The following is a 9,317-nucleotide window of genomic DNA, read 5'->3' as shown; positions in this document are numbered from 1 at the left end:
TATGGAAATGACACAGCGTTAGCAATCCTGTGTTCTTTTTTTGTAAGTAGTTTTGGGGGCCCTTGGATCTTTATGTTTCCACATGGATTTTAGAATTAGTCGGCCAATTTCTTTTTTACAGAAACAGCTTAGGTTTTTATTGGGATTGCATCGACTCTATAGATCAATTCTGAGAGGATTAATAGCTCAACAATATTGAGTTTTCTAACATACATACAGGTTATATCTCTCCATTTGATTTATATCCTGTATTTCATTCAGCAATGTTTTATAGTTTTTTAATATTCAGGTCTCTCATGCCTGTTATCAAATTTGTTCCTAACTATTTCACATTGGTGCTATTATAAATGGTATCATTAAATTCAATTTCCAAATGTTTCTTTCTAATACCTAAAACTACAATTGTTTTTGTATATTGAGCTTATATCCTGCAACTTTGCTAAACTCGGTTATTAGTGCTCCCAGGGGTGTTTGGTTTTTGTTTTTGTTCTTGTAGATACCGCTAGATATTCTGTGAATATGACATTTTACTTATTTTTTCCAATCTCTTATTTCCTTATTATGTTTCATTGAACTTGCTTGAACTCCCACCGCAATGTTAAATAGAAGTCATGAGAATAAATATCATCATATACTTCCTAATCTTAGGGAGAGAACGTTTAATCTTTTATGGCTAAGAAAGATGTTAGTTGCAAGTTTTTCATAAATGCCTTTTATAAGGTCAAAGAAGTGTCCTTCAATTTCTTATTTGCTGACAGTTTTTGTTATAAATGAGTGTTGGATTTTGTCAAATACCTTTCTTGTCCAATACTGTTGGGATGATTATATTGTCTTCCTTCTGTGTTTGTTAAGACTGTAAATTAAATGAAATCAACCCTGCGTTTCTGGTGGGTAATCTCCACATGGCCATACTGCGTGGTCCTTTTTTATATTGTTGGGTGTGATTGGACACAATCAGGTGGAGAGCTTATATCTCTCCATGCATAAACGGTACCGGTCTGTAGCTTAGCTGTTTTAGCTGTTTTGTGACAGCTCTGCCTGGCTTTGGTGGCAGAACACTGTGAGCCTTGGGGACAGAGCTGGGGAGCATCTAAGTCGTTTGAGCTGCTATAACGAAACGCAGAGACTTGGCAAGGGGCTTATGAACCACAGGTGCTTATTCCGCACAGTTTCGGAAGCTGCAAGCGCAAGGTCAAGGCGCCCGGCAGTTCCGTGTCTAGGAGGGCCCGCTTCCTGGCTCAGAGATGGCTCATAGCGGGTCCTCACGTAGCAGACAGGGGTTGCTGTAAGGAACCCGCGTGGGGTCCCTGTGATGGGGGCTCTGCTCTCCCATCCTTGGCATTTCCTGGGGGCCTGCCCTCAAATGCCATCGCCCTGGCATTAGGTTTTGCTACATGAATTGGGGGTTGAGGTCTTAGCAGGAAGTATCCCTGTCTCTTCAATTTGATAGAAGAGTGTGTATAGAATTGATATTATTCTTGGTAGAATCCACCAAGGAAGCCCTTTGGAACTATAGTCTCTGTGTGAGAAAGTCCTTAACTACAAATTCAATTTTTTAAATAAATATAGGGCTATCCATGGTTATCTATTTCTTCTTGAATGAGTTTGCATTTTTCAAGGAATTTGTCCACTTCATCTAAGTTGTCAAATTTATTGGTAAAAATTGGTTCATGATATGACTTTATTATTGTCTTAATGTCTATAGAGTCTGTAGTGAAATCGCCTTTTAAAATCCCTGATATTGTCATTTGTGTATTCTTTCATTTTTTCCCTAATTAGTCCGGTTAGAGGTTTATAAATTTTGTTCATCTCCTCCAAGAACTAGCTTTTGACTTCGCTGATTCCCTCTGACGTGTTTACATTTTCTGTTTCATCGATTTTCAGTCTGACGCCGGATCTCTCACTCATTCTGTTTCCTTTGGGTTTAGTCACTCTCCTCTTCCTGGTTTCTCAAGGTGAAACCTGAACACACTGAGCTTAGACCCCTTTTACTTCCTAACACAGCCGCTTCCTGCATGCATTTCCTCCTGAGGCCTGCGAGAGCGGCATCTGCCATACTCTGACATGTATTTTTATGTTACTGTGGCCCAAAATGCTCATTTTTCTTTTGGCCCGTGCACATGTTAATTTTTGGGCATTTAGAGATGCTTCCTACCACTTCCTGTTGTTTCTGGTGGGAGGTCAACCTGCTCCCCGCCGATTCCCCTTTGCTGGGAGCCGAGCCTCTGGGTCGACGGCACATCGCCTACCGACCCCTCCTGTCCTCTGTCATCGCGATGGGGGTCCGCGCCCAGCCGTCTTTATTTACCTGGCTCAGCTTCTGAGAGGGCAATTCTAACCTGAAGACCAATGCGGGTCTTCATTTCCCCAAGATTCTCGGTCCATACGCTGTGTCTCCAGCGATTGCTTCTGCCTGGTCCTTTCCGCGGGAGGCCTCCACCACGGCCCCACCCCCGTGGGCTGTTTGATCTCTCAGTCCCGCTGCGGTGCGTTGCAGGCGGACGCTTGAGTACGGTCACCTGGTTCCTCCCTTCTGAGGTTAATGTCATCCTCTGCGCTTCATTTTTGATGGCTGTCTCTTTGTTTATGCCCAAGGTTTTTATTTGGCTATAATTCATCATTTGATCATGTTTCTTTTCTGCTTTCCGCCCATAATTTATTTTTTTCTGAAGAAGACTTATACCTTCATTAATCTCTTCAAGTAACCTAAACACACTCATTTTAAAGTCTTCCTCAGACTTTCCTGTAAACTCAGTTTTATCTGGAATGAATTCATGTTCCCGTGGTTGCCATTTTCACTGGCTTTATTGACAGAGGCCAGACTGTCACCTGGTGCTGAGAGGTAGGAGTCGGGGGCGAAGCTTGCCCAGACCGCCAGCCGGGAGCTGCCTCGCAGGGACACAGCAAGCCCCGCAGGGGGCAGCGCCGCCCTGAGCCACGCCGGCCACCTGCACGGCCGCCCGGCTGAGACTCACTGCACAGAGGGGCCAAGGGGAACGGTCGCAAGAGGAAAGTCAAAGGCTAGCTCAGGCATTACCCACCCCCCTCCCCCCGCCGCCATCATATCTCTCTGCCTGAAAGAAATACCAGGAGCAAGGCAGGGAGGCAGCCTCCCGAACTGGAAGCTGACACACTCCCTCCATGGAGTCCAGCCCGCCATCCCCGCCTTCCCTCGCAAGCAAGCCCGGCACCGCGTGGCCGCACACGGTCTCCTCCCGCTTTGTGCTCGGTCTCCCCAACCCCCTCGCCCCCACGGACCCCATCCGCCGTGGCCGTCTCCTGGGCCAAGGCAGAGCCCGCCAGCCCGTCCGGCGTGGCCCTGGGCCCTGAGCCACCTTTCTTGTCTCTGCGGTCGCTGTGCATTCTGGGATTCGCTTTGCAGGCTCCAGGGAGTGTCGGGTCTTGTTTGTTCTCGTTCCCTTTCTTCTCTCTCGGCCTGGTTTCTGGGCGCCTCTCCCGTCCCCAGCCCAGGGCCACGGGCCAGGTGTCATGATGCAGGGGGTCCTGGCCCGCAGGTGCCCTCACAGGCCTCCTTCCGCTCCCCTGGGCGTCCAGCCCCGTGACCACACCGGATCTGGGTGTGTTTGCTGGTGGCTGTCGTTACAGGTGGGGGAGGCGGGAGGGGCCGGCGGGTCTCATTGTCCCCGGGACACGTTTAGTGCCATTTACCCGTGGGAGCTTCGTGCCCATCCCCCTCCGCCTGCACTGACCCTGAGCCCAGGGCGCCTGTGGCTTGGGCGCTGTTCACCGCCTTTCCTTTCTTTCCCTAGAGGATATTTGACTACTGCTTCAGCCGCTCGCGGTGCGCAGTGCGCAGGCCCAGCTTCAGGCCCCCACCACCCCCCACCCACGGCTGCCCGGCCAGCTCTGTCCCTCCTGCTCCGGCTCCAGAGGCCCCACCCACCCCCTCTGATGCAGGCGTCACCTCCTCCAGGAAGCTCTCTTCTCTGCGCTCAGTCACTGTGGGCTCTTCTTCGGCCTCCCTTGCAGGGGGCTGTGCCTCGTGCCTGACAGGGTCTCTGGCCCCAGCCGAGCCCCAGCAGAGAGCAGAGGATCCGCAGGTGACATTAATGACGTCCGTGTGACGGTCCTGGCAGGGGCTTTCAGGGCGTCCCAAGGCCCCCGTCCCTGTCTTGGCCTCAGCTTCCGGTCTGCTGAGTGCACCCTGGCCTTCGCATGCCGCGTGCCCCTCCGGTGGCCGCCCCACCGGCCTCCTCCGTGCCTCTGGCCATTCTCCTGCGAGGGGCCGTCCCAGTGTGTCCTCCACCCCCACCGGGTCACCCAGCGGGCATCCCGGGCACAACTTCCCCGGCTGACCCCAGAGAGGGCAGCCTCACCTGAGAGCAGGAGGGAGGCCGTGGGCCCTGAATAGGCATGGGCAGGTCGCACCAGAGACCGGGACCTGGGGCGGGCGCAGCTCGCTCCCACATTGTCCCCGCTTCGCGCGGCCATCCCCGCCCCTGGGGCTCCAGGGCTCTCTCCGCATTGGGGACCGGGCTGCAGCCCCCGGCCTCTGACCCTCACAGAGCGAAGCAAACAGAAAGGACGTGGCCCTGGGCCCAGGAGTCTGCGGCCCACACTCCGGAGTGGCCGGCTTGGGGCGTGACAGGCACCAGTGGGGTGCAGGGCGGCTGCCCCGGGGCGGCCTCCGAGCGCGCAGGACCTCGGGGAGGCCCTGCCGTCCCCGGGCACGGGGAGCCCTCCAGGCACAGAGGGGGCTGCAAAGGGAGCCGGGCAGGAAGCAGCGGGCCTGGGAGGGGCTGCACCGCGGCCACACCGAGGTCCTACCCACCAGCCGCCCCAGGAGCCGCAGCCGCCACGGAGGGGAGGGCCGTGGGCGGCATTCGGAGCCGCGGGGGAACCCCTGCCCGAGCCCAGGTCCGCAGAGAGTCCGCCCAGCCTGCCCCCCTGAAACGCAAACACCGCCGGGCCGACTGGGGCCGCCCCGCGGGGAGAGGCTCCCCTGCCGCCCGGAGCACAGCAGCGGCCTCGGGTTCTGGAGTGGCTGCGGCAGGTCCCCGGGCCGAGGCCTAATTGCTGCCATGGCTGTGATCTCAGAAAAGGTCGCCGCCCGTGGGGAGCCGAGAGCGCGGCTGCCTCCTTCCCAAGATAAAACGAGGAGGTTTTCTCTTTCCTGCTTTGAGTGGTGGCAGGTGGGAAAGCAGCAATTACGCATCAAAAGGCTGGCGTTCTGCGCGGGGACTGGCCGTGCGAGACTCACTTAGGGACGGTCTCCACATCGTTGTCCCCTGGCCAGGGTGTTGGGCCTGCGCCCCGTCCCTGCCTCTGCGACAGCCTGAGCCGCCTGCCAAGGAAGCCGCCCCCCGCACTGCCCCCGCCGCCCCAAGATGCCAGCTGAACCCAGAGACAAAGGCGGCGGTGGCCGAGGGTCTGACTCCTGGGTCAGAGCCCGAGAGCGAAAGGGGTGGAGGCGGTGCCGGGGCAGGAAGGGCAGCCGCTGCAGGAGCTGTCCCCGGTGGTCCCAACCCGACGGCAGTGTCCAGGGCCCCCCCAGGACCCGCCCGGAGCGGGGGGCTGCAGGGCGCGTCCGGTGGCCCTCCTGCCTCCCCAGACCACCCCCCCGGCTGGGGGCAGGCGTCTCTGAGCACGGCCCAGGGAGAGGCCCGCCCAGGCTAAAGGCCTCCTGGTCCCTCCTTCGCTGCGGGAGCGAGCGGGGCCGAGCAGGCTGAGGACCCCAGGCGCCGGGCGCGCCCCTCGCCCGCCGCTGTCCTCACCCCCCGGGGCAGCAGCTCAGCCGCTGCAGGAGCGGTTTGGCGACGGGCCCGCCTCCCTGTCAGGCCCCAGGCCCCTGTGCCCTGGGCCCAGGCCCCTCCTCTGTCCACTCCGGGCTGCGTGTTTACATCACTCAGAGAAACTGACAGAGACACAGGTCTAATCAAGGAAGAATAGAAACCATGGGGGGAGCAGAAAAGAAACAAGATCAAACGATTATGTATAACCAAATAAAAACCCTGGAGAGAGAGAGATATACACAGTGTGATAGGTACGTGGATGGATGGACGCATAGATAGATACATAAATACGTACATACAAACATACATGATAGACACATAAATAGATAGATAGACCATAGATAAGTGATAGATGGACAGAATATTATCAGCCAAGGCCGCCTGAGGTCCCCCAGGGATCGGGCCTCCCCGGGGCTCCGGGCAGAAGGACCGACCACAGGGCCGGGTCCCTTCTGGACCCCGCATTTTTCCGTTCATCCACTGACCCTGCAGGAACCACTGATCGTCTGTGATGCTCTAACACAAACCCCAAGCGGCCCGGTGTCAGCTGAGTAGCCCCCAGCCACCCACTCGAACCCCCATTTCTCATTGGAGAGCGGGGGCCGTGAGAGCCTCCCATGGGGTTGTTTGGAAAATTAAATGAAGCACTTCGTGTTCGGGCATCTGACAACAAGGCTAATTAGGCCGCAGCCTCGCATACTGCTACTACAGGGTCGCGTTGGCGGGTCCCTCTGCGGACAGGCCTTCCCTGCGTCCCCACGGGCCCAGCCACGCTCGAGCCAGACCCAAGGCGAGCACCGCTTTGGGAAGGGGCTGCCTCCTGTGGGTCCCCTGTCGGGACTTGGAAGCCACGGAAGCGCCAGCCTGTGGCGTCCAGGGCAGAGCCCGGCCTCCTCAAACAGTAAGGACAGGGCAGTGGGTATGGTCATCGCCGATTTTCCCCTTGACGTCTCACAGGCCTGAAGATAAACACTTTAAAAATAGGGATGAGTCAAGAAATCTCCTCCCCCCCCAGTGAAGCCTCCCGGACAGATGGCGCCCCCCGCAGCCCCTCCCGGCTCCTCGCAGCCCGGCAGGGCTCTTCTCCCTGCATCACTGCTTGCTTCGGGTTATTTTTAGTGTGCTTTCGGGATCTGATTCCAGGCACGGAAAACAAGCGGCCCGCGGCCCGGGGCTCCTTGCCCCGAGCCCTCGGTGTCCGGATGGGAGCGAAGCCGCCCGCCGCCCATGTCTGTGTGAAAGGGGCGGCGTGAATGAAGCTGCGATTCGGGGCTCCCGCCCACGAGCCACGTTTCAGATGCTCGGTGGCCGCATGTGGCCCCAGGCAACCGAACTGGACGGCACAGAGGAGACTTGCCCTTCATCTCAGAAAGCTCCCGTGGACGATGCCGCAGTGGGCAGCCCACCGAAGCCAGGGGGCCCCGGCCGGCCCCAGGCTCAGGGCAAGCCGCGGTCACGGGCCCCAGCTGTCCCCACACGTCCACGCTGTCAGTCTCCCAGGAAAGTCAGGAAGGGAGCTGAGCCCAGCCGGCTTCCCAGGGGGTGTGTCCTGGTCTCTGCCCACCTCGCCTCTCGGTGACCACCAGGCCACCCTTGCAAGAAGCCAGTTTTCAGCATAGATTGGTGGCCAGAAGGGGTAGGACATGCCAGCCCAACTCAATTACTATGTCCATCTTATTAAGGGGGTTTGGGGGAGTCTTAAACCCCAAAGAGACTGTAACGGAAGTCGTTCTGGGCACCAGCAGGAAAAAGGGACCGTTTTTGGTGAACCCTGTGCCTCTCTTCAGATCAAATCATCTGGGTTTTTGCTATCATTCTAGACCAGCTGCCCCTGTGTTCTTACCCCAACTATGCCCCGAGCAGCTGCCGTGTCCCTGGCCCCACGCGAAGTAACCCCCGCGGGGCCTCCCGACTCAGCGCGGCCAGGGGCTGGCGAAGGTGGTGCCTCCCTCCCACTTACAAGGGGAAAGGCCCTTCTGCGGGTGGGCAGGCAACGAGGAGAGCGGAGCCGAGACGCAAGCAGGGGAGGCTGGCACGGCCCCCCGGGGGGCGTCGTCCGGGGCCCAACTCCAAACACGGGAGCGGCGCTCGGTCAGGAAGCCAAGCTGCCGAGGCCCGTGGGTGTCGCAGGCCCAGGCACTGGGTGTCCCGAGCTAACACGTGCCGCGGCTCGCGCGCCATTCCTGATCCTGGCAATGGAGCCAGCACCCACTGCGGGCTGGGCGCCGGGGGGCGCCTGAGGTGAGAGGGTGCCCAGGCACCCCCTCATCGGGCTCGCGGACCAGCCCAGCGCCTCTCCTGAGCGCCTGCAAAGCGTAAGCCCCGGGTTCAGCACACACTCACAGGCAGCGTCTCCATCCGCCTGCAGGACGACCCTTAGGGAAAGACGCTGTATCAGTCACCAACGGCTGTGCCTAAAACGTAGTGACTCACAGCTGCAACCTCTGGCATCTCTCCAGGACCCGGACTCCGGTGGATCTCAGCTGGGCCGCCGGCGCCGGCTCCCAGGGGCTGCCGCGAGGTCGCCTGCAGGCCCGCCGAGGAGGCCAGCTCCAGGCTCCCCCATGCTGGGTGGCAGGACCAGCCCCTGCAGGCTCCTGGGCTGTGGCCTGGGGCTCTCACTGGCCGTTGGCTGGAGGCTGCCCTCCGTGTCTGCCCCGCGGGCCCCCACAGAGCTGTTCACACGTGGCGGCTGGCCTCGGGGGTGACAGCCGGCCATCGAGGGGGCAGGAGGGAGTGTGAGCGGGTCAAGTCACAGTCTTTGTACCAAATACTGACCGTGCCGCTGTCCCTTGCTTAGAAGCAAGTCGTAGGGCCCCGTTCACACTCAACAAGAGGGGACCACGCGGGGACATGTGTATCAGGTGGGGGACCGTTGGGCCCTGCCACAGGGGCCCGGGGTAGACGCGGGGCAGATAGCGTCTCTCCTCACTTTCCACTTCAGAAAAGCGAAGCCTAGAGGGGTCAAGTGACCTGCCCACCGTCTTGCAGCCGGTCACGGCAGGTCTGGGATAGGAACCCAATCCAAGGCGGCCCGTCACCTTCGGAGAGCGGCGACTTGAGCTGTCACTCCGGGGACACATATCCCCCGCTTAAAATGAGATGTGACATTTCTTAGTGCACGTGGGGACTGGGGAAAATGGAAACAATCTCATAAATATGTAAATCGCCACGTCCGGCCTCGCCCCCCAGCCTCGCCCCTCCACCGATGCCGAGGAGGATCAGCCGGGAGTTTTCAATGAAGTGAGAGGCTGGCGAGGAACGGAATCCACCAGAACGGGGCAGCCGCCCCCCTGTTTCCATGGCCTGCCTTCCCCGACAGGGGAGCTCAGGCCGGGGCTGTGGGCGCCCCGGGCCGCTCGACGTCGGCCCACGGTCCGCAGGGTGGACACGCCGCGGCTCTGGGCCCCTGGCAGAGGGCTCAGAAGGTCCCCAACCCTGTTTTCTCATCGTGTGGAACAGGTGATCATCCTCTCCCTGCAAAACGGTCAGGAGAGTTAAATGAGATAATATGTCCGAAGGCATCGCACCTGTGCCAAGGCAGATGCTGCGCCAAGGGCAGCT

The sequence above is a fragment of the Pteronotus mesoamericanus genome, unplaced genomic scaffold (genome assembly GCF_021234165.1).
Source record: "Pteronotus mesoamericanus isolate MK-2021 breed Mesoamerican mustached bat unplaced genomic scaffold, CSHL_Meso_final scaffold_174, whole genome shotgun sequence".
NCBI lineage: Eukaryota > Metazoa > Chordata > Mammalia > Chiroptera > Mormoopidae > Pteronotus > Pteronotus mesoamericanus.
Note: the sequence above shows the minus strand (reverse complement) of the source record.